The sequence below is a fragment of the Dermacentor silvarum genome, chromosome 6 (assembly GCF_013339745.2).
Source record: "Dermacentor silvarum isolate Dsil-2018 chromosome 6, BIME_Dsil_1.4, whole genome shotgun sequence".
Classification (NCBI taxonomy): Eukaryota; Metazoa; Arthropoda; class Arachnida; order Ixodida; family Ixodidae; genus Dermacentor; species Dermacentor silvarum.
In genome coordinates, this window is record NC_051159.1 from 38,741,150 (window position 1) to 38,767,777 (window position 26,628).

Here is a 26,628-nt window from a genome sequence, read left to right on the forward strand (position 1 = left end):
CTAGAGGGCAGTGGCGCACCGACGGGGGGGGGGGGGGGGGGGGGGGGGATTCGGGGGTTTGTAACCCCCCACCCCCCCCCCCCCCCCCCCTGAGGCCGATCTTAACCCCTTTTTTGTTTAACCCCTTTCTTTCCTTACGCATTTGAGTGCTGCAACTAAGTGTAAGACGCGCAATCGTCTGCACACTCACAAAAAGCGCATTTTTTACAATTTCCCGTGAAGAAATCGAATTAGTGCTGTTTAGATGGTATTGGCAAACTGTCAACCGCCCCCCCCCCCCCCCCCCCTGGCAGAGATCCTGGGTGCGCTACTGCTAGAGGGAAACTGTGGCGCTAATAGAACAGTGTACTAATAGTGTCTGCGGACGTGCAAGCGGGGCAGTTAAATCAGCATGGCAGCCATGGGTAGTACACATGGATTTGGCTAATCTTCGTCCTTGTGACTTCAACGGCTTCGTGAATTTCTAAACTGATCACATTAAACAAAGTAACCGTGTTTTAAATGCTTAATAAACACCATTCAAATTGTCCGACGGGAGTATTCGCAACAGAGGACGTCTATAGTACAGAAGCCCGTGTCGAACCGTCGGCCCCCCGGGTGCGGACGCATGCATCGATAAGCGGCGTCGAACACCCTTGCGAATTTCTCGCAGCAAGCGAGTGCGTTGAGACGCTTGGCGCGTTTCAGTCCGCAGTTGCACTATAGAAGAAACCGACGCATCAGAAACACCACGAGTGGCTACACGACACTATGGAGACCACTGAAAATATAAACAATATATATATATATATATAATATATATATATATATATATATATATATATATATATTGTGGGCATTTATTGTGCACTTCTTCATCATCTGTACATTATCATCATCATGCGTGTGCCCCTCATCTTCATCGCGCGTGCGGGCGCATCATCATCAGCGTGGACTGTCGAAGGCTGTTCAGGCTGGTTGTGGACGCCGCCCTTCTTCGCCGTGTCGTCTCTCGGGCTCAATAAAGGTCCGACCTTACTGTGACGTCACAAGTGGTGGAGGTGCTTCTTGGTTCCCCGTCCTCTACGCCCCTGGCCTACTCCCTGGAGCTTCGTTCGGGTCGCCGCTTGTGCCCACTGTCCGTCAGCATGTCGCAGGACGAGCAGCCTGGCGCTTCTACCCTAACCATCCCGCCTCCACAAGCCGCACCTTCTGTGATCATCAGCGGCCACCAGCGCGATCCCCATCTGTTCGCTGGTCTTCGTGGTGAAGATGCTGAGGACTGGCTGGATGATTACGAGCGCGTAAGCTCTGCTAATCGGTGGGATGATCCCCACAAGCTCCGCCATGTCTCGTTCTACCTGACCGGTGTGGCGAAGACCTGGTTTTTCAACCATGAGGTTGATTTCACCGATTGGACGAACTTCAAGCAGCAACTACGGCAAGTTTTCGGCACGCCGGCGGTTCGCTCCGCCCTTGCGAAGAAAACTCTGGATGCTCGCAAACAACACTCCGGCGAGTCCTACACATCGTACATCGAGGATGTGCTTGCACTCTGTCGCCGTGTCAATGTTGCCATGGCTGAGTCAGACAGGATACGCCACGTTCTTAAAGGTATTGGGACTGTGGCCTTCAACGCGCTCGCCGTCAAGAACCCGGCTACCGTCGCTGACATCGTCTTGACGTGCCAGCGCCTCGACGAGCTCGAGTCCGTACGCTTGCAGCCGGACTTCAGCGAACACCGTTCTGCGGCAGACCCCGACTTGCGCTTGATGATCCGGGCGATCATACGCGAAGAACTTCAATCTCTTGGCTTGTCATCTTCGTTGATGATTCCTGCTCAGCCTTCTGGTGCAGCATTGCGCGACGTCATCAGAGAGGAACTTGCGTCAATGACCTGCTCTGCGAATGTGGACCCTCCGGCCCCTCGCACCGTACCAACATACGCGCAGGTTGCTGCCGCGCCTCCGACTAGTGTACGTCCAACGTTGCCTCTACCCACATACACGCAGGTTGGTGTCGCTCCTCCGGCCAATGTCCCCTCAATACCAATTGAGCCGTCATCGCCCCATCTGACCGCACTATCTCACAGCGCACCGAGCGCCCCTTACTACCCGCCTTGGCGACCGTCTCGTCCTACCTGTTATTACTGTGGTTATCGCGGCCATATATCACGTTTTTGCCGCAAGCGCCAACAAGATGAGCGTCGCGGGTACGACCTGTGTGAACGCGATGCGTATTCTGGTGGGGCCTCTTACCAAAGCCGTCGTTACGCTTCCCCTCCGCGCCGTTCCCCATCTCCGCCCGCAACGACCGAGACGCCGAATGGTTACCGTACCACCAGACGCCGATCACCATCGCCCTTCCGCCGCTCCTCGTCACCGCTTCGGCCTGCCTCTTTCACCTCTGACCGCCGCCCGGAAAACTAAGTAATGCAGTTTTCGGAGGAAAAACTGCATTCACCGACAGGACTACAATTCCTCCAGCGCGCCCTTGTAATATGATGTCCGTGTTTGTTGAAGGTGTGCACGTTGAAGCTTTGGTGGACACCGGTGCGACTTTATCTGTTATGCATTCCGATTTGTGTAGGCGTCTCAGGAAAGTTACGACGCCTTATGATGGACCCGCGCTTGTTGCAGCTCAAGGGAAAACAATCCGCCCTTCCGCGTTTTGTACAGTGCGTGTATCCATCGATGGCATCGTCCACTACATACAATTTGCTGTGCTGTCGCCCTGCTCCCACCAGCTCATTCTAGGATGGGATTTCCTTGCCTCTGCTTCTGCTGCTATATGTTGTGGGCAAGGTGTCGTACATATGACCGACACCGACTATTCGCTCGGCGATGAACCGCACCAGCCACTTCGTCTACTCGCTGCAAAAGATACCGAGCTCCCTCCAGGCTGTCAGCAAATTCTGACCATCACGTCCGACGCCATCGACCATGGCGATGTGTTAGTGTTACCTTGTGCGCGTTGGCTCACAAAAGGGATAGCCATTGTTTCAGGCCTAGTTAGGTTCGATAATGGTTCTGCGCTTCTCGAAGCAAGGAACACAACACCTGAGAAAATTCTACTTCCTAAAGGCACCACTTTGGCTTGCGTTGCTGATTCCGAGCCTCTCTCTGTCGTTCCCCTCAAGGCGGCTCCCTCTGAAATCCCTCCTGCTGGACATTCTGCCTCTACCTCCGCTCTTGCTGCTGTAATCAGCTCGGACTTGACCCCTTCGCAGACGCAACAGCTCCTTGCCTTGTTGAAGAAGCATGAAGGTTCATTTGACGCCCATTCTTCGACATTGGGACAGACGACCGTCACAGCGCATCGGATTCAGACAGACGGCAGATCCATCGTGCGTCGCCGGCCGTATCGCGTGTCTCTAGCTGAGCGCAAAATTATTGAGCAAAACGTCGCCGACATGCTGCAACGTGAGATAATTCGCCCCTCTGCTAGCCCTTGGTCGTCTCCCATTGTTTTGGTCCGAAAAAAAGATGGCTCCGTGCGTTTCTGTGTAGATTATCGAGCGCTCAACAAGATCACGCGCAAGGATGTGTACCCCATGCCTCGCATTGACGATGCCCTCGATTCCCTGCAAGGTGCTGAGTACTTCTCCAGTCTTGATCTGCGTTCAGGTTACTGGCAAATACCGATGCACGAAGCCGACAAAGAAAAAACAGCGTTTGCAACCCCAGATGGTCTTTACGAGTTCAACGTCATGCCCTTCGGCCTCTGCAATGCTCCCGCAACTTTTGAGCGCATGATCGACACCGTTCTGCGTGGCCTGAAGTGGAAGACCTGCTTGTGCTATCTGGATGATATCGTTATTTTCTCGTCGACATTTGCACAGCACCTGCAACGTCTCGACGAGGTTCTCACGTGCATAGCCAGTGCTGGTCTTCAGCTCAACACCAAAAAGTGTCATTTTGCAAGCAAGATGATCAAGGTCTTAGGTCATATTGTAAGCAAGGATGGTATTCGACCTGATCCTGACAAGATTTCGGCGGTGCTTCACTTTCCTCGTCCAGAAAAGACCAAGGACCTACGCAGTTTCCTCGGCATCGCTTCCTATTTTCGCCGATTTATTCGCGATTTCGCCTCTATAGCTGCACCTTTACACCACTTACTTCGTTCTGGTGCTCCCTTCGTGTGGTCACCTGAATGTGAATCTGCCTTTGACCAGCTAAAGGGCGCCCTCACATCTGAACCTGTCCTGTGTCATTTTGATGAGACTGCTCCCACACTCTTGCACACGGATGCCAGCGGCCATGGCATCGGTGCTGTGCTCCTCCAGCGAGACAACTCTTCGCGTGAGAGAGTCGTTGCGTATGCCAGCCGCGTGCTCACACCTGCCGAGAAGAACTATACCATCACCGAGCAGGAGTGCCTCGCTGTCGTTTGGTCCGTCCAGAAATTTCGCCCTTATCTCCACGGTCGCCATTTTACCATCGTGACGGATCACCACGCCTTATGCTGGCTTTCCACACTCAAGAACTTGTCAGGGCGTCTTGGTCGCTGGATTCTTCGTCTCCAAGAATATGACTTTGAAATCATCTACAAGTCTGGTAAGAAGCACCAAGACGCAGACGCTCTTTCTCGCTGCCCGCTTCCTCCAGCCGCACTCATCAATGGTTCCGCCACCGCCTCCAGTGACGCACACACTGACGTCTCTTCTACGGCGGTTTTGTCCTTCGCCACTCTTGATCATCTCACTTCGCACGACCATGCATCATTTTCGTCTCAACAACTCGCTGACTCGTACTGTCGCCGTATTATAGACCACCTTCGTGGAGCTTCGCGCCCGCCTAACGCCCGGCTTCGTCGACAGCTGACACAATTTAAGCTTGAAAACTCCGTGCTGTACCGCCGTATCCACCATCCTGATGGACGACGCTGGTTGCCCGTGCTACCTCGTTGCCTTCGTGCACGTGTCCTTCAGGCCTTTCATGACGATTTGACTGCTGGCCACCTTGGCATCCAGAAAACTTACGACCGCATAAGAAGTCGCTTCTACTGGCCTGGCCTGTCTACCAGTGTGGCGAGATACGTCACTTCCTGCGCCATTTGTCAGCGTCGCAAACGTCCAACATCAGCTCCTGCCGGACAACTACTACCAGTCTCATGTCCTGCGGAACCATTTGAGGTTGTTGGCATCGATCTATATGGGCCACTTCCCATGACTCCCGCCGGTAGTCGATGGATAGTGACCGCCGTCGACCACCTGACGCGCTATGCCGAAACAGCCTGTGTAAGTTCAACATCGGCTTCCGAAGTCGCTGCCTTCATTCTTCAATCCATCATCCTGCGCCATGGCGCCCCTCGTGTCCTTCTGAGCGACCGCGGAAAGACATTCCTTTCCCAACTAGTAGGCGAAGTGCTCAAAGCCTCTGGCACCACTCACAAGACTACATCAAGTTATCATCCTCAGACCAACGGCCTGACTGAGCGGTTTCATCGTACGCTCTCTGACATGATAGCCGCCTATATTCAACCCGATCACAGAAACTGGGACACAATTTTGCCATTCGTCACCTTCGCGTATAACACCGCCGTTCAACGCACAACCGGTTACTCGCCATTCTACCTTGTTTATGGCCGTTCACCCAGTTCCTTTCTCGATGTTTCTTTCTTCTCTGCCCCTGTCAGTCCATCTCGATCTTCCTGCGAAGAATATGTTTCCCGCCTCGTCCATTGTCGCCAGCATGCCCGCGTCAACACCGCAGCCAGGCAGCGGGACCGCAAGGATCATTATGACGCATATCATCGCGTAGTATTCTACCAGCCTGGCGATGAAGTGCTGCTCTGGACACCAGTTCGCACTCCTGGGTTGTGCGAGAAGTTTCAGTGTCAGTTTATTGGCCCCTACACGGTCCTGGAAATGACTTCTCCAGTTAATTATCGCGTGACCCCTGTTGTTTCCTCAACTGACCGCCGTTGCCGCTCTACCGAAGTGGTCCACGTTTCTCGTATGAAGCCCTTCACGCGGCGTTCCCCGTACCTTTAGGCAGCGGCCAGGATGGCCGCTTTCGCGCGAGGGAAATTAGTGTGGGCATTTATTGTGCACTTCTTCATCATCTGTACATTATCATCATCATGCGTGTGCCCCTCATCTTCATCGCGCGTGCGGGCGCATCATCATCAGCGTGGACTGTCGAAGGCTGTTCAGGCTGGTTGTGGACGCCGCCCTTCTTCGCCGTGTCGTCTCTCGGGCTCAATAAAGGTCCGACCTTACTGTGACGTCACAATATATATATATATATATATATATATATATATATATATATATATATATATAGAGCGAACGAGACTTCTTTCGTCGCGTGAAAGGCCGTGGGAGGACGGGAAGGAGGGAGGGAGGGGTAGGCAACGTTTAGCTGCGGCACCAAATGGTAATTATATAAAAGCGTTGCGAGCTAGGCGAGAAGGTGGTAAAGACTTCCGACGCAGCTCGAGGAGTGTCCCGTTCTATATATATATATCAAAACGTTTATTAAAAATAACAGGTGTAGGGAGCGGGTGGGTGGAGCTCCTAGTCCAGGGCTCCACTGGCTTGAGCGGTCCGCCGTGCCTGGTCGAGAAGAGCTAGTTGCATCTCCCAATCCTCGCTGGCGAGCCAAGTCTCCCACTGCTCCTTTCCGGAAAGTTTGCCGGCTATTTGCGGTGTATTAATTTTGGGTGGCCTGTTCTGGCAATCCCACGTAATGTGGGCTAGAGTTGGCTGGCCTCCGCACCACGGACAGTGAGCGCTGTAGAATGTGGGGTGAATGGCATGTCTCAAATAAATATTTGGATATGTGTGCGTCTGTATTCGGCGCCAGTCGTAAGAGTCCTGCCCGGATAGATCAGGGTGTCGTTCTGATCTCGTCGGAAACATCCGACCCGCCCCCAGACGCACCGGCAACAGTCACCAACACCGCGCGAGTTCGGTACGAACGCGGGCAAAACCTCGACGGCGTCGACAGCAGTTCTGCTCGTTGCTGGTGTTGCTGCATGTCCAAGCTTATACAGCTGATAAAACTACTATCCTTACTCCGTATGCTTACTCTACTAATTTGCTATCGTAATGGATGCTTCGCCTTCCGGGTGAAACTGCGACATTTTTTTAACACTTTGACGGTGGCTATACAATGTCCGGCTCTGAAAGAACTGGCTCGGCATCCACGGGCGCAGGCGTTCCTTGCGCGTTCCTCACGCTGTTGTACCACGCTCCCAGACAAGAGTCCTTTACCAAAGCTCTGTATATACAACCAACGCTAACGCGAACTCCTCTCACACCCCACTTCTCCGCTGACCTACTTTTAAATGCGAAGCATTTCTTGGCGAACATTTGCTACTTTGACAGTATCTATCTATCTATCTATCTATCTATCTATCTATCTATCTATCTATCTATCTATCTATCTATCTATCTATCTATCTATCTATCTATCTATCTAGCTGCCTACGACTTTGTACTCTCATGGTCGTTTCGCTAACTTCGTATGTACCAAAATTGGCATACTATGAGAAGAGCATATGACGAACATAAATGATATGTCATGACATGAATGTCATGACATGCGTGTCATGTAGGTCATGAAACAGTCGCCTACGTCTTGGTGCTCTCATGGTCGTTTCGTTAACTTGATAGGTACCAAAATTGACATATTATGACAGGAGTGTATGACGAACAGTGTAATCACGGTCATGACAAATGTCATGACATGCGTGTCTGACCCAGCGAAAAATATTAGCATTCAAAAACCACTGGAATTGGTTCGGACGTGGGCGCTAAGTGAAGGAAACACTAAAGGATGATGGTAGAAATCATAGTCATGAGTATGACTCAGCAAAAATGACAGTGACTCAGCGAAAAAAATATTAACACTTAAAAACCACTGGAATCCGTTCGGATGTTGGCACTAAGTGAACGAAACACTAAAGGATTGTGGTAGAAGTTATAGTCATGAGCATGACTTAGCAAAAACGTCAATGACTCAGCGAAAAATGATTAACACTCAAAAACCACTGAAATGGGTTAGGACGTGGGTACTGGGGGAAGGAAACACTGAAGGATGGTGGTAGAAGTCATAGTCATGAGCATGACTCAGAAAAATGACAGTGACTCAGCGAAAAAAAGATTAACACTTAAAAACCACTGGAATGAGTTCAGGCGTGGGCACTAAGTGAAGGAAACACTAAAGGAAGGTGGTAGAAGTTATAGTCATGAGCATGAGTCAGCAAAAATGTCAATGACTCAGCGAACAAACATTAATACTGAAAAACCACCGAAATGGGTTCGGCCTTGGGCATTAAGTGAAGGAAACACTAAACGATTGTGGTACATGTGATAGTCATGACCATGAATGAGCAAAATTGATAATGACTCAGCTAAATAAGAATAACACTCAAAAACTAATGAAATGGGTTCGAATATGGTACTAAGTGAAAGAAAAGGCTAAAAAAGGTTGATGGTTGAAGTCATAGGCATGAGCATGACTAAGGCTTTCGCCTTAAGGTGTCTTAGGTGTAGCTAAAGGGACTCCGAGGACTCATGACATGAATTTCATGTGATGCGTGTCATGTAGGTCATGAAAGAGCCGCCTACGTCTTGGTTCTCTGATGGTCGTTTCGTTAACTTGGTAGGCTCCGCGCCCACTGCTTCGCATCACATCGATTCCCACAGGGCCTGGGATCTACCGGCTTTTTTCGTACGCCGCCATTGTTTGGCGCACTTCACGCTCTTCCCCTTCAACGCTAGTATTGGACTTACGTCCAATCCCCTTCCCGTTCTCCTTTTCATTTGCACGTGGCTTTTCTAAACGCGGACACGATCTCCTGGAACCTAGCCCTTAACGGCTTCGCTGTAAAATGTCCAATGGCGAAGCAATCATCTTCGGTGCTCCGTGCCACGCGCGCGCATCGGCGAATTTTCGCGCGCTGCGTACTTCCGCGTGCCGCTACTAGATGGCGACAGCCGGGGTGTGCACAAGATCCAGGGTGTGCATAAGTGGCTGGCTGAGCCAGCACCATTTTGACCAAAAGGTGCGCGGTTCTGTGTAAGGGCCGCACCTCATCGAAATTGTGAAAAAAAAGTGCGGCCTATTTACGCGAGTCTATACGGTAATCGTTTTCCCGCTTACCTGGGCCTCTGGGATTCCGTGGATCAATGGGTAGCGCATCGGCTTGCTGTGCTGAGGGAACATGCAGGGTTCGAACCCAACCATGGGACCAATATGGGTCACTGATTATGTGGCAATGTGTACTATACGGACCGAGATTAGGTCTACTACAACAATGTGCGAGTCAGCGAGCGAAAGACCTGAGAACCGTTCCGATGGCAGGAGCAGCAGCAGCTCTTTTTTTATTGCGATAGCAATTATATGGACACTTCAACCGGATTTCTGCCGTCGGCGTCGTTGTCTCCGTCGCCGTCGCCGTGAGGTTCCGTATAGATAAAATCTTCACCGCGCGCCGTATGCCCGAGCTTCCGGGAAGCGTGCGGGGACCCGCACTATCACGGAGAGCGAACGCACTCAATCTCCCTCGCGCAAGCAACGAAGCGGGAAAGGGAAGCCAGTGCCGGAGGGAGCGGGGTGAGGGGGGGGGCATTTCTACTCTGCCAACAAACCCGCTCGTCGCTCGACCGCGCCGTCTCTTATCTCTCCCACGCGCAAGCAAGGAAGCAGGAAGCCAGTGCCGGAGGGAGCGGGGGGGGGGCACTTATACTCTGCCAACAACCGCGCTCGCCGCTCGCCGCACCGCCTCTTATCTCCACACGGCTCTGGCCTTTATGCACTGTGCATTCGTCGCTCAGTTTCTGTTGAAGCGATAGACCGCGCGGACCTTCGCCCGCTGCGGCGTATGTGCCTGCTGCCAGCGTTTTGACAGTCGTTCTCTGTACTCATTCAGTGTGATCTATTCATGTTTGTTTGTGCGCGCTCACACCACGCTTGTTCATTCAGTTAGTAATAGTCGGGCCACATTTTCCAACGCACGTTACACATGCAATACTGCCCGGATCGGCAGTGCAGCGCTACAGGTGTGTCCCTTCGCACGCGCGCTGCCCACGGGAAGCGCTTCTCATCAACACCACCGTTTCACACGCGCCTTCTCGTGGTCATCGAGTCTCTCTTCATGTCGGTCTTCTTACGCCGCAGCACACCTGCTTACTTATTCAGCTCATGTTTACTACAATTCATATTGCTACCAAAGCCGCTCACCTTATTTCGTATGACATTGCTGTGTTGCTATCGCATTCATTGCTTCGCCCTTAGGGCGAAACTGTGACATTTTTTTGACACGAAAGTGTTTTATCCCGGGTTTCACGGCAACGAATATGATGTCATCATCTAGGAGTCGACAATTAGTCGACTTTGTTCATGATGTCTCTTCTAACCTAGACGACAAGTGGATGCCATCTTTATTGGCTTTTCTAAAGCTTTTGACTCTGTGATTCATTCTAAACTACTGGTAAAACTAAACGTCATATTCAACAATCCCCGTCTTGTTTCTTGGATAGCCAGTTTTCTTCATTGTCGCTCTCAATTTGTTTCTTTTAATTCGGTGGAATCAACTCCTGTTGACGTCACATCAGGCGTTCCTCATGGATCCGTATTAGGCCCTCTATTATTTCTCATATATATTAATGATTTGCCTTGTAATACCTCAAATAAAATCAGACTTTATGCAGATGACTGTGTATTATACGAATCTATTAACTCCATTGATAACCATCACCGTCTTGCACAATTCCTTATGTCTTTCTGCATTTGGTGCTAAACGTGGCAAATGAACATCAACTGTAGTAAAACAGTCGTAATGCCACTTGCCAATAGACAGAGCTCCCTCCCATTCAATTATTCTTTGGATGGCATCCCACTTAAAAGAGTTTCTCAATATAAATACTTAGGAGTCATTCTAACAGAGCGTGTTTCATGGTCTAAACACAATGAATATATAACTGGGAAAGCCCTAAAAAATTAGGTTATTTGCGCCGCACTATAGGTAAGACCCCTCGCGATACTAAACTGTTATTATATAAAACGTTAATGCGCCCTGTTCTAGAATATGCATCTGTTGTCTGGTTTTCCTGCAAACACTGTGAAATAGTTTCACTCAATAATGTTCAACGTAAATCTATCCGTTTCATTTGCCAAAATTACAGCCGAAATTTCTCGCCAACACAGGCTCAAAAATCTCTGAACATCGAGCCATTACTTTCCCGGTATCGCATCGAAGCCTTAAAACTTTTATATGCAATTAATAACTCCACTTGTGGTCTTTATGATTGTAACTACATCACATTTACAAACGCAAGTTGTACCCGTAGCTCCCGCGCGCCTTGAACATAACACCTATTTTTGCCCGTACTAACACATTCAAATACAGTTCTTTTTCCACGTACAATTGAGCTACGGAATTCTCTCCCTTGCGACATTCGTTCACTATCATTAAAAGATTTTATAGCTACCACCACTAAGCACCTCGCACACATTTTTCCTTTTTCATTCGCTTCCTTTTTTCATTTTTTTGTGTATGTGCATGTTTTTTTTATTGTGTAGCAATGTATAATGTTCCCACTCCTGCTTTAGCCCTATGTTAGGCTGCAGTATATGTAAATAAATAATAAATAAAATAAAGGAACGGTGAAGCGAAGCACTGCATTGTGATACTAGCGAGGGCCGTCAGGGAGCGCTTCGGTAGTTACAGGACAGCGAAGGGTCCAACGCGGTGTAGTAAGAAACAAGCGTAAATGGCTTCGTGACTTTGTAAACTCGTCAATTTCAATCCAGTGTAATAAATAACAAAATAAACATTATAAAAGCGTCCGACGGCACGATTCGAACCCACGACCCATCAACAGAAGCCCGACATTGAAACCATTAAGCCACGGCCACTTTTGTTTTCTTCTTTATTGCACTCGTATCACAGTCAACTACGTAGTGACAAATTCATAATTTTAGAACTGTTTCATGTGTAACAAGCATTTCATACGGGGCACCCAATCGGGTTCACACTTTTTCACTTTTTCCATTTCGAGAAATGAAATGAGAGCACCAATGTTTGCATGGCGAACAGCCATGCGTGACGTCCAAATACTATGCAGAGCCATTAACATAGTAATATCGTATGGAAAACCATACTTGTTATCAACCATTTGTTACCTTATTCCCTGTGCATCGAAAGGGGAATCCTTCTTTAAGGTCCTTTGCAGGACATCCCAGAAGAACACGCCATCCCAGCATTCCAGGACCACGTGATCAATAGTTTCAGGTTTGCGGCACAAGAAACAGTTATCACCCGACGGAACGAAGAATCCCTTATCAGAAAGCCATGCTTTAACTGGCAAAACGCCTGCATGTAATTTAAAGAAGAAAGTTTTCACCCCAGGACGCACAGGCATGCTTTTTACATGTTTCAGCACTTTCCGCCATCTTCCTCCAGAGAAATGAGTCCGGTACAATGGAATTGGGAGAACAATATCACGTAAATCATTATACAATTTTTTACGAGACACTGCGCTTAAATATTCAATCGAGAAACGGGCCTCCAGGAAGCGGCACGACTCAACAACCTCTTTAAGGTATAACCCTGTAGTCGACCTTCCATTTTATTGGAAGAGATGACAAAGTTGGGCAAAGCACTGACCAGTCGTACTTGGCAAACTGTGCGCAGGAAAGGATCCTGAACATCTCGAAGGTACAGAAAACGATTTACAAGCTGTCTCAGAAATAAATGCGATAAGCTTAAGCCCCCCCTCACGAACACACCGAAAAAGGTTCGTCCGATTTGTTCGTTCCCATGTCGATCCCTATATAAACGCGGCAAAAACTCGATGAAGTCTTCGCACATTCACTCGAGAACAGTAGAGCACTTGCAAGACATACCACAATTTACTAATGAAAAACATAATGCAAACCGCAGCATGAGCAAAGATTGATAAATCTCTGCCCTTCCATTTCTCGGCTTTTCTCGGATTTCTTCTGTCTGTCGCCTCCAATAGGGATCACTGTCGGTGTAATGTTCTAAGGGTACGCGTAAATACTTCACCGGGGTTGTTACCCACTGCACATTTAGGATAAACTGTGGCGTGAGATCGCAATCGCCATGCCAAAAGCCAATACATTTTCCCCAAATGACTGCACTACCGCTTACCTGACAAAAACGTTTTACAATGGTAATACCCTCCGCTATACTTTCGAGATTCGAACAAAAAACAACTATATCGTCTGCATAGGCCAGAACGCGTACTTCAGATGCATGCAGCCTGAAGCCACTAATTGTACTGCGGCTTATAATACTTAGGCAAAAGCTTTCAATAAACATGCAAAAAAAGGAGAGGGGAAATAGGACAACCTTGGTGAACGGAGCGCCGCACTTGGATGAGATTTCCAACTTCTTTGTGAACAATGATCCTAGTACTACAACCACTGTACGCCATACGAACCGCTTCAGTTATTACTGTGCCAACATTTGCATGTTCTAAGACAGTTATAAGTAAGTCATGTGGCACGCGGTCAAAGTCATTCTCAAAATCAATCTGGAGCATCGCAACTGCATCATTCATGACGTCACAACACTCTAATACACACCTCGCTTTGTGAATGTTGGTAAAGATGCTTCTGCCCTTTATTCCACATGTTTGATGCGGGCCCACTATTTCTTTTATTACGCTTTGCAACCTTCTAGCCACTATTTTCATAAAAATTTTGTAATCAACATTTCTCAGACTGATAGAATGATAGGCTGATACCTGCAGAAGTTTAATAGAATCGTTCGTTTTAGGAATAAAAATGGTATGGGAAGTGAGAGATGATGGAGACAGAGATTTAAACTCAAAGGCTTCATTGAATAAGCACCCCAATATAGGAGATATTTCTCGCTTGAAGGTCTTATACAAAGCCGCACTTAGCCCGTCAGGGCCAGGGGACTTCCCGGGATTTAGGTCTTCGATTGCTTTCTCTACCTATCCTACCGAGATTGAAAGTTGTAATCTATCCTTTATTTCGTCATCTAATTATGGCACGAAGGCCAAAAATTCACTTTTCAAGTGGTCGCTATCTACAGTACCTAAAGAAAACAGAGCACTGTAATACTCGTAAAAGGCTTTCTCAATCTCGTCTTTCGCACTTGTCAAGGCACCATTGTATGTTATTTCTGCAATTATATTACGTTGCGCATAACTTTTTTCCGTCCCTAGTGCGCGCTTTGTAGGCCTTTGGGCCATTAGCGTTTTCTCTGCCCTCGCTCTTATAATTGTACCCCGAAATCTTTCCATGTCTAACAACTCCAATTTATCTTTCACCACGCGGATATCTCCCTTAAAGGTTCCAGGCGTTAGACACTCTTCTTTGACAACAGTTTGCAAATTTGAACGTAACAGTTTCTCGTGAATTCGTTCTTCATGCTTAAGTATGCTGCTTCTTTCTACAGCTTTCAGTTTAATTTTTTGCTTAAATGTTTCCCAATTCAGCCCAACTTTTGAGTTATTGTCACGGTACAGCTCTTGTATGCACTTATGTACTAAAGTTTTGAAAACATCGTCATCAAGTAGTTTATTGTTAATTTTCCATGAATCGCAGTTAAAGTTTCCCTTTCTTTCTTTTTTGCTGCAAATGCTACACATCACGAGGCAATGGTCAGTGCTAGGAGAGGGGTGTTACGCAATAATCCTTACACAGAGGCACAATATCCAGCGACACATATGCACGATCTAAGCGTGCGCGACCAGAACCTTGAAAATGCGTGAATTTGACATTATGCCCACTGGTAATACATTCTCCCACATCTTCAAGAGCGAAGTCGTTGATGATATCCATTAACTTGATCACGGTGCGGCGTAGTACTCGTTTTGTCTCGTGCTGAGCATACACAATTAAAATCACCGAGAAGGATGAGTATACGATCAGTGTTACAATACTCGCTAATGCGGTCGAAATAATCTAGACGCTGTGCAACGTCAGTTGAAGCATACAAACAAATTACGCGTCATTCATTGCCGGAAAAAACACAGTCACAAACTACAAAGCGGCCCGATGGACAGCTTATAACAGACTGTATAACAATCCCTAAGCAACTACGCACAAATAATACACACCCTCCTGACATCCCCACCACATGACTGACGCACACACTATAATGCGCCGAGAACGGGCGTATAACATGCCGTCGGTCTGGTCCTCGCCTTGAACTTTAGTTTCCTGCACTGAGATTATATACAATTCTTGTTCCATCACAATACGATACAACTGATTTTGCCTTCTGTTAGTCGCTAATCCTCGTACATTAATTGTTCCTACGCGCAGGGACCTTGCCAACGACACAATTTTCCTGCCGGACGAGACCGCCGGCAAGACGCCCTCATTTCCTGTCTCGACGCTTTGTGCAGTCGCCATAGTGGCGTCGAAGAGTTCACCTCTTTGCTAAATTCTAGCCACTGTATCTTTGCCGCCCCTTGTCAGGGACGAGCGCGCGTCCGAACGGCTCTGCGAGGTTTCTTCTTCACCTCATTCGCTTCCAGCGAAGCTTCGACCTGCCTCTCAGACGCGGCTCCTGTGACACCGCAACCACGTCGTCATGGCGACGCTTAGGCGGGGCATAGCCTCCTATATTTTATATAGGAGGCTATGGCCGGGGTTGTCTCCGCGTCCATCTTTCTCACAGCACTTTCGTCGACCGCTGGCTTTATGCTTGCTGCCTGCTGCGTTTGAGAGACGCTGGTCGCGTCCGAGGACTCTCCCGTGGGGCCCAGCGTTGGTCCTGGACAATTGTCCTGGAGCACCGGACCAACGCCAACCGCGTTCGTTGTAGCAGTCTCTTGGTGCTCACCGACGCTGGACACCATCAAGGCTGATTACGCCACGGCCGCATGCACCGATACATAGGGAACCTACATGCAAGCGCTGTTTTATAAAACTGCGCTTGCATGTAGGCTCCCTACCGATACACGGCTTAGAACGCCTCTATCAATTTCTCGCGGTCAAGTCAGCGCGTTGAGACGCCTGGCGCGTTTCAACTCCGTTCGCTAACGCAACGCCTCGCGCGAAGCAAACATGCAACACGGTCGCCGTCCCGCAAATCGTCCGCCTTTCGCTGGAGCGGACCGCGAGTTCGTGAAGGAAGACACGTTTCACTTTCGTGTTCCACCATTTACTATGAAAAAGGCATGAACCATAATTTTTTTGTTCTTCTCTTCTTTCTAACCTGGCAGCTCGCATAACGAGGCACGGGTGACACGCGCCAGAGTGTGCCATATATGAAAGGCCGCCGAGGAAGATGACGATGGCTGCTAGATGTACAACCATTAGCGATTTAATGAGTTATCCAATTAATAAATAATTGGATAACTCATTAAATCGCTAATTGTTGTTTCGAAATTATTCTAATACCACAAAAAATTTTTTGCTGTTTATATACCATTACAATGATTTTAATTCTGTCTCTGCCCTGTAAATCTCTTTCCAAATTATCATAAACGCTATACTTCACCCTGATTTAATTTTTCGTCTAGTTTTTTTTTTCTTTTTCTTTTTTTCCGTTTGTCCCTTCCCTTTAACCTTTAACCGCCGGCTTCTTGGCCAATCCCCCGTAGTGGGTAAGCGCCACGGATGAGGATCAATCAATCAATCAATGCACCGCTCTTCAGCTAACCTCTTTCACGGCGACATGGGTCACTGTGGATGCGGGACTGGGTAGGTAACGCTACTCAGTGAAACTCTTTGACGCCAACTTGGAGCACTGGGTGTGTGCCACTCGGCCTGTGCTGGTCTCCAATGAATCTCTTTGATGCCAACTTGGGTTAATGACTTGGGGTGACGCCAGCTTGGATGTTCCTCTCGGAATGTGCCGCGCAACACTGACGAAAAAGATACCTTCTCCGATGCTGAGCGGAATTAAGCGCACGCATCAAGGTCTCCTCAAGGACAGTAAACCGAAGCTTCAGCAGGCTGCGCCATAAATGCGCCGAGTATGTGCCGCTCTTGAATGAACCCCTGGCCAACTTCGGTCCCTGAGTATGTGCCACTGGGTGTGCGGCAGGCGAGGGAGCAATTCTCAGCGTTCACAGGCACCGACGCGCCACGCCTTTCGTCTCTGAGGCCACGCGCGCACTTCTCGGCAGCGCCCCTATAGTTAGAATTAATAAAACGAACAGAGTTATTCTATACAAGTTCAATGGCGCTAATTAGTTTTTCGTGACATGGATCCCATACAGATGACGCATACTCCATTTTTGGACGAATTAGAATCTTGTACAGCAATAACTTCAAAGAAGATGGAGTGCTGGAAAAGTTACGGCATAGATAACCAAGTATGCGGTTTGCGTTTTTAATTACGTATTCTATATGGGTTGTCCAAGTGAGGTTGGATGAAATAAATAAGCCCAGGTACTTATATGAACTTACTGATTCTAAAGGAACGTGATTCAAATAGTATACATGCGGGGTATTATTAATCCTGGCTACATGCATAGTTTAATTTACACTTACTAATGTTAAGTTTCATTAACCAAAGTTCGCACCAGTTAGCAATCGCAGTAAGATCAGTCTGAAGAGAGTTAAAGTCGCCAGAACCTTTAATTTCGTGGGAAATAACACAGTCATTGGCAAAAAGGTGAATGTTAGAAGATATTTGAGAGGGGAGGTCATTAATGTAAATTAAAAAGAGTAATGGACCAAGCACAGATCCCTGAGGTACACCAGAGTGCACCTTAGTAAGTGAAGAGTTGTGACCGTTAACTGAGAGAAATTGCGAACGATTAGTAAGAAAGCATTCAATCCATTTTAAAACATTAGACTCAATGTTAAGTTGACTAAGCTTATGAAGTAGTAGTTTATGGCAAAGCTTGTCGAAAGCTTTGGCAAAATCTGAAAATATGCAATCGACGAGTGATGATCAGTCGAGAATGCAATGAAGTTTATGTGTGAAAGATACGAGTTGAGTTTCACATGAGTATGACTTAAGGAATCCATGTTGTGCAGGTGTAAATAACAAGTTAGATTCAAGGATTTCTGCCAGCGCTTTAAAGATTATATGTTCCAGTAACTTACAGCATGTAATTGTTAGAGAGATGGGGCGATAATTAATGGTCATGGCTTTGCTGCCTGACCTGTGAAGAGGCACCACCTTCCTAATCTTCCATTGTAAAGGTAAAGTACATGTGTCAAGAGATTGCTAAAATATCTTCGCTGATATGATGGAACAATATGCGGACGTATTTTTCAAAAATTTTGCATTGACAGAATCAAACCCGGGAGAAGAGTGATAGTCTAGATTTTCAATAAGTTTGGCAATACCACCAACGTCTACGACAATGGGGAACATGATCGGGCAGTCATAATTCTGTGATTCAGGAAGGTGAGAACTAGGAGCAAGGGAGCAATTTTGGACGAAAGTATCGTTTAATAAAGTTGGGCATGCTTCGTTAGAATCATGTTCGCCAGAGGAGCCCTGTAAAGTAATTAAATTATCCGAAGAAGGGTTAACTACGCGCCAGAATTTACGGCCGTTTGTTTTCAACATATATGGCAAGGAATTAGGAAATAATGCTTTGCGCTTTTTAAAGCAGTTATGTACGCGGAAGAAGCTAGTTTGTATATCATCCAACGCGAGTTAGTAGGGCATGCCTAGCTGCTCGATAGAAGCGTTTTTTTTTTTTCTGTTAGAAAGGCGTCTGATATGTGCGTTATACCAAGGGGCGTAAGAATTGGAAGTGATGGTGCGGCTTGGAACGTATCTATCAGTCAGATCTTTTACTTTGGATGCAAAGCTATCCCAGTTAGTCTGAAGAGTACGGCGGTGAAAGTTACTCAAAAACGTGTCTAAAAAGGCAGATAATTCGCTGTTGATAGCTTCGAAGTTGGCTTTCTTATAATCTAGAATTAGTTTTCTTTTTTTTTATTCGGCTTAGCGCAAACCATTCTGAGATTGAAGTTTAGTAACGAATGATCGCCTATACTCGGTAGAAAAGTCATATCTGAAGCGAGATTAGGTCGATTAGTTAGAACTAAATCTAGGGTATTTGCACCATGGAAGCCGACTCTAGTAGGACGTGTTACCAATTGTGATATAGAAAAAACAGAACAAACGTCTAGAAATTCTTTAGCTTGGGTTGAAGAAGGTAATAAGGTAGGAAAATCATTGGTGCAAGTAATGTTCGGAAAATTAAAATCGCCCAGCAAGAACAAGGGTGATGAAGGATATAGTGTACAAACAGTGTTAATGACGCCGTGAAGGTCGTTATTAAAGGTAGAAGGATATGAAGGGGAGCGGTAACATACAGCGAAAATCACTTTGACATGACCTAAAGTTATTAAAGACCAGACTTTTTCTAGATTAGTGTCGATTGTGATGCGGAATGAAGGAATGTTGCTTGAAATAGCAAGAAGGACGCCCCTTCCACGGCGGTCATTTCGATCACAGCGGTAAATCATGAAGGCACCTGCATCGTGGAAAATCTCAGAATCTTTTATATGTTCAGGAAGCCATGTCTCAGTCAGTGCGACTATGTTTGCAGAACAAGAGTCAATTGCTGATGATGCTGAATGAAATTTATTAACCACACTTCTAATATTAGTAAAAAGAACAGAAACAGGAGCTGCTGTTGAATGGCCACTACCCCTCACGTTCACTTATGTAGAAGCCCGATTAGACGAGGCAGCATCGGTACTAACGGTGCTTCCATTTGACTTGCTTTCGTTAACGCTGTTGGAAACGGGTTTATAAGTGTAGCATTTATGATTTAGAAACAGTTTTTTGTACCGCAATTTAAATTTTGGAGAGCCTTCCTGACTGTTGCCAAATTCTATCAGTTTTCTACGTGCTAGACGGGTAGAGGCCGAGAAATCTTCACTAACATTGATGTCGTTAACCTTGAACTCGTTCTGCATAGAAAGTATTTTTTCTTTTATTTTGGAGTTGCTGAACTTAACAATGACCGGGCGGCACTTATCAGGCGAAAAGGAACCCAGTCGATGCGCGCGATGAATTGAGTCTGCGGAAAAGGTGTCTAGTGCCGATTTTAAAAACAATGTTACCTTAACTTCAATTTCCTGCCAAGTTTCCTTAGCGTCTGGAATACCATAAAAGATTAGATTGTCTCGTCGTGATCGGTCTTCTAGTTCATCGAGGCGCAATTGCAAGTTGGTATTTTGCGCTGATAGATTATGTACAGAAGTCTCAATAGCATGAAAATTCTTGACCACTTTAGTTTTTTCTTCTAGATCGTCTATTATTTTATGAATACTGGCGATCTTGGTTTCCATACTCTTTTGACTATTATTAATAGCTTTGATATCTGCGCCAAATTCAAAGTGATTTTTCGAAGTTTGCAGAGAACGAGTGTGTACATCTTTTAGTTAGCGAAAAAGAGTGTTCATTTGCTCAGCAGGATCATCCGGCAGTGAGTCGATTTCCGCAAGTGATTCAGATCGCGTGTTGGGACCAGGGTTGGATTCAATGTCCCCAGAGTACAGTAGTAAGAGCGCCATAGAAAAACACTCGCTAACCATTTCACACAACACCCGTGGGCACGGAAACAGTAAAAGAAAGGGGTCATCGCATTTCCTTGCAATAAATGGAAAGGTTGCACACAGCTGCATCGTACAAGGATGAGCGTTAGGCATCATGCTGCAAGGTCTACTCCCGTGCCCACTCCCGTGTCCACTGTTCTGTTATATATAAAGCGGACAGCCTCTTTTCCCCCTCATTTTCTCTCTCTTGTCAAATAAGTTTTAATAAAATGCCCCACATTATAGAAGAACGTTCTAATACTGGTAAGAAAACAGTTTCTTAGGCTAGCAACCGAACAGCAGGGGTTGATAATATTAAAGCTCTTCTGAAAAATAACAGTTATTAAGTTTAGGTCAGCTGTAGCATGGTCAGTGTGCTTTAACCAATGAAGGGCGTGAATAATTCGGTGTCTTTAGTATTTAAAAGTGAGTTGTTTCGGCAAGAATCAGATTATTGAGACAATAACTATGTTTTAAAGGTTTTCGTTTCAGAATAATAATCACAAAACAGACTTCTCGAAATTGATTTCTATTTGCCAGAATCGACACCATTTAATATTCTTCTGGAATTCCTGATTTGGCTTCTGTTTGCCAGAAGTGCTTTCAATCTCCGAGCAAATAACACTTTCATCTGCGCGCAATTCGATACTGAGGTATCTTTTAATATGTCATTAATGAATATGAAAAATAAAAGCAGCGCAAGCACGGATCCCTCTGAGTCGCTGAAAGTCTACTGAAAGTCATGCTGAAGAGTGATCGTTGTAAACAACATTTCACTACCGGTTTCATAGGTAGACTGGCAACCAGGTTATTAATTGCGCATTTTGAAGGACTTTATCTAATATATGAAGTAACTTTTAAAGCATAAGCTGTAATGGGCGTGTTCGAATAGGTTGCTGATGCAGCCATTACGACTGTTTGAAAAGCTCTCTTCCGGCATCTGTCACGTTTTGAACTAGGATAACCTCCATGGGCCGTATTCGTCTTGTTTGTGCGCCAAAAGGCGCAAAGATCGACACTGGCACAAACCTTACTGGACTTCTAGAGCCTCATTCGCTGCCCTGGTACCTATCCCACTTAAGCGAGCAGTCTTGGACTCTGTGGAAGAATGGGGCTCCAAGCACACAACTCGTAAATCAAATTGACACCACAACAACAGCTGTATCAGGCTCTGACGCCTGACTCGAATCCCGCTGAAGTATGACCGGCAAACTTCCCTGATTTGAAGTCAATGGACTTCTATGTGTGGGTTATTCTTGATGTGGAGGCCTGCGCCTGTCAGCACACCAGCATGGTGGCGCTGGAAAATTGCTCGAACGAGCAAACTTCTCTGAGGACACTTTGCGGGCCGCAATCGAAGGGTACCCAGAAAGAAGGCCATAACCAAAGCGAAGAGCTGACACACTTAATGAGATGTTTTGTGTTGTATTCCTAACCCACTGGGTAAATGCTCTACAAAACATTTCCTCGATTTTTGAAATCTCAACCGAAATATTAGCTTTAAACGTAGTGGCATAATTTATGGCATACCGTGTAGAATAACCTTTTCTGAACCCTCGTTGGCATTTTAATATCTTTACATAACCAATGATGAAAGCTTAAATTCTGCGTTTACATTCAGATTGTAAGAATATAAGTACATCACGATCCGAAAGAAAACAAATAATCTAGTTTTTCTGACACGAAAAGGTCCTTAGCCGACATTATCCCATTCTTTTTTTGTTCTCCACGTTCGACATAAGAGAACTTAATTCTGCGGAACGCGCTTCGCCGCTTGTTGTTTACCCGGCGTTGGCAATTATCCAAGCTGTATAAAGGTCAAATCTTACGCTTCCGCCCTTATTTCTAGCCGAAAGCCTCCGTTAAATATTTATTCGTCTGAAAGCCGTGAAAAACGGTTGTGATTTGTTCTGATTCGTGTGAACGTGCTCGATCAGCCGCTCCGATATCTATGCCTTCCTATACGGTAAACCTAAATTTAATTAAATTCTGGCGTTTCACGTGCCAAAAACCACGATCTGATTATGAGGCACATAATAGTGAGGGACTCCGGATTAAGTTTGCTCACCTGGGGTTCATTACCGTGCACCCAGTGAACCAGTTAACGGTACACGGGCGATTTTGCATTTCGCCCCCGTCGAAATGCGGCTGCCACGGCCGGGCTTTCATCTCGCGCTACCACGGCGGGCCGTATCCACCTGCTGTGCTCTGAGTCAGAACAATATATCTATTACAATTGCTGTTGGTAAATTAATTTACTGCTACGCTTGCGAACGCCTACCAATCGAATACATTTAGTGATGCCGCAGAACCAACACTGTTTAAATCCATTCAACATCGTCACGTAAAAATAAAACAAGCATCAATTTTTTTAGCACAATGTGAAACCGTGATGGTCGCGGTGCTGTGAAGCACAGTTACAATATGAAGACTGCCACTGTGAAGGCAACTGCTACTTTATGATGGTCATGGAGCCTGTGCGCCTTCTTGTGAGTTTCGGTCGCTTGCATATAGCTTTTGAGTTATAAACTACGCTAAAGAAAGCCATTTTCGAAGCTACTTTCCTAACTTCCAAATACTCCCATATCTCCAGTTGCTCATTCAAGTAGCCAGAATCGTCGCCTGTAGCAGTTGCTAAGTGAAACATTTTGTCGCTGAACAGACAGGTGGCTAAATCAAGCGCCAAAATCGCCAAAACGGCAACACTGATTACAGACCAATATAAAGCAAAACTCATATTGTGTCACACATGGTTAGGTTAGACGGCATCAACTAACACCGGATGATGCAAGCGTCGGAAGGTGAAACTTGTTTTGGACTGCCCGGTGACAGCCTTCTCTGCAATACAGGTGTGCAAGGTACGCCCTGAAGGCGGCTGGCACCACGAAGAGCCGTACCGTTTACTGCTGAATGAGGCCGGCCGAGCGTCATCTGCTAGCGTGTGGAGGCGAGGCCCGAAAGAGAATCCTCGCTACCTAAGCAGGAAATAGGTAGTAAAAAAAAAAAAAAAAAGCATGTATACGTGGTTGCTATTCTGAAAGAAAGCTTGGCCTCAGCTGTCCTTTTGTAGGATTTGCCAGTGTGCAAAGACAGTGCCCGCTTTCGAAAGTGTGTTTGTGTGAAGGAGAGGAAGGACAAATACCCTGCATTGCGCCCCCCCCCCCCTCCTCAATTTGAGAGTGGGGGAGAGGGCAAGTGCCTCCCTCCCTCCTGGCAGGTGTGCCTATGTTCATGTGTCTGTTCATGTGCCTATAAGGTTTCGCGATTCACAGATGGCATGGGCATATGCATCAGGTTACACAAGAAAGCTATCGCCGACTTCGACGATCGTCTTCGATGCTTTCTGCCACAGTTTTCTAAATGTTTATTCTGCAGGTCTTTATACTCCGAAGGCAAGCATAGAGCTTTTCCCACACGTGACCCCGCGGCGCATGCGACATCATCCACGGCCACGCGTTTTACGCTCGGAGGACAACGCCACAGGAGGCACCCATAAGCGAGACAGTTTTCGCGTTCGCAAAACTGCGAGCTTACGCGTGAGCCAACCGTGTCGCAACACGCAGGATTGATGACCCTGAATCGACAGAGATCCTTGGCGGCATACGAGTAAACTCGCGCAATCCTCAATGGGGCCGGTCCCGGGACGAATCAACCAAAGTTCGAAACAGCGTTTCAGTTGAGCACCGAGAAGCCCACCTTACGGGGGAAGGTGCGGCTCCCTCGCACGATCGCGGTCAGCGCTGCAGCGACGAGCGCGCGCCCCTGAAGTCTCGCCGCGAGAAAAACTGGGACAATGGAAGGAAACCAGATTCCGCTGTAGCTCAGCTGGTGCTTTCGTGATACGAAGACGAGCTCGATAACATCGGCGCTTCTTCTTCGCAGGAGGCGCTCTTGTGCAAGTGGTCAGCCGGGCCCGTTTAGTGGCGCGCAGCCTCTCGCGAGAGCATCCGCGGGTCTCGAGGAAAAGTGCGGGGATGATCGCAGATCGTTGTCTGACAGCGGAGTGATTTAGTGGGCACTGTGCGGCTGCTAGTCTATAGGGGGAGGATTCCGCGATGGCGGGTTGCCGAGCGGTATGTGTATAGTAGATGAAATGGCGCGGCGCGCGTCATAACGCAAGAGGTTCACGTAGGAAGTGGACGTTGACCCGTGGCTCGACATTTGCCCTCGTTTGACGTGCGGTCACGTGAAACGCGATCTGGGTGGAACGAATAAAGAGTAATGAATACGCGACGGACACCCAAGTTGCATGTGGGCAGTGGTAAGTGGACGCGGGGGTATAATGTCTGTTTTATTTATCATTTACTTATTACAGAATCCTACATTCTCACTAAGAGCATTATAGCGTGAGAGACGTGATCATATTTGCGATATTTTTGTAGAACGATTGCAACATACACGGTGACACAAGGAGCAAGCACAATTCTGAATATATATATATATATATATATATATATATTGTGATGGAGGGAAGAAACAAGACGGGAAATGTATTTAAAATATGTACACGATTGACAGGATTGACACAATCGGTCAGTCACCGAAGCGTCGTTTTCTTCAGCCCCAAGCTCGTGCTCCTCTTCCTCGATGCTGTGTGTGGAGCAGTGTAACATATTTCCGCCCGGCGTGGAAGCGCCGTCCCGGTGCTTTCTAGGTAGAAGAGGACTGGTAGCGTTTCAGGCGGCTGACATGAATGACGTCATGGGAAGTCTGGAGGGAGTGAGGGCGTTCCTATGTGCTTCCTATTGTCATCCTTTTTCCACTGAAGGCGACAGGTTTCTGAATTTGTGCAATTATTTCAACTTGTCCCAGCTTGTAATGCAGGCCACTCGAATCACGTCTAATACTTCTAACATCCTGGATTTAGTGCTCACCCCTACGCCTGATCTTTTCCATCCCATATCGTACCTACCGGGGATAAGCGATCACTACTGCTTCATTTTTCTTTGAGCTGCACCGTGCCTCACCATGCAGAGTAACCACAAAAAAATATATCCGTGACTATAAACACCCGGATTATGATGCTATTAACCATGAGCTTTCTGCATTTTTACATGTTTACTTGCCCAACTTTCATGATCGCTCCGTGAATACTAACTGGAATTTACTCAAAGAAAAAGTTGCATCGCTCATCGAGAAATACGTTCCACTTATAGTCATCTCGACAAACTCGCAATCGCCATGGTTCAGTCAGTCGTTAAAGGGGCTGTGTAATAGGAAAAAAACGAATTTTTCGCTCTGCAACACTAACCGATACTCAAGAACGTTGGACGGCTTATGAGGCTGTGGCTACCGAATACAAAAAAGCTCTTAAGCACACCAAGGTTTCATTTTTCAATACTACATTACCATCTCTTTTAATTAGTAACCCTAGGCAATTTCGGAGCCGTTGTTAACAAAAGAGGTAATTCAGCTATCACCCTTAAAGACTCAAGCGATCAACTAATCCCACTTGATCAGTGCGCAAGTGTTCTGAACTCTGTATTTGTTTCTGCTTTTTCCAAAACTGCGTGTTCCGTAACCCCTACCCATCCCGGTACTGATTTTTTACCAATGGGCCCTATTGTATTTGATATTGCTGGTATAGAAAAAAATAATAGATAAACTAAAAGTTTCTTCATCATGTGGCTGGATAATATAAATTCCAAGTTATTAATCACGACAAAGGTATACAGCGCTGTAATACTTTCTAATATTCCAGCAATCTCTGCAGACAGCCTGCATTAAGGAAGACTGAAAGGTCGGGAGGGTGATTCCTTTGCACAAGTCTGGGGATAGCCATTCGCCACTTAATTATGGAACCATTTCACTTACTTTCACTTACTTTCGTCTCCATTGCTGATGGGTGGCTGGAGCCCAGTCAAGCTGCAGTGTAGCATGTTTTTCTTCGACCACCATTTTCGCCTTGTAAGGTTGCGAAATAAAGTTGCTTTAAAGTTTACGTGCATTCCATGTAAAAGTATGGAACTTGTCATTTACTCTCACCTTGCACCATTCCTACAGTCGAACGCCTTTTTTACAGATCACCAGCATGATTTTCGCAAGTCATTTTCCTGTGAAACAACTTATATCGTTTACACATGACCTAAATTCTATCCTTGACAGGGATTCCATTGTTGACTGTATATTCCTAGATCTTTCAAAAGCGTTTGACAAGGTTTCTCATCAA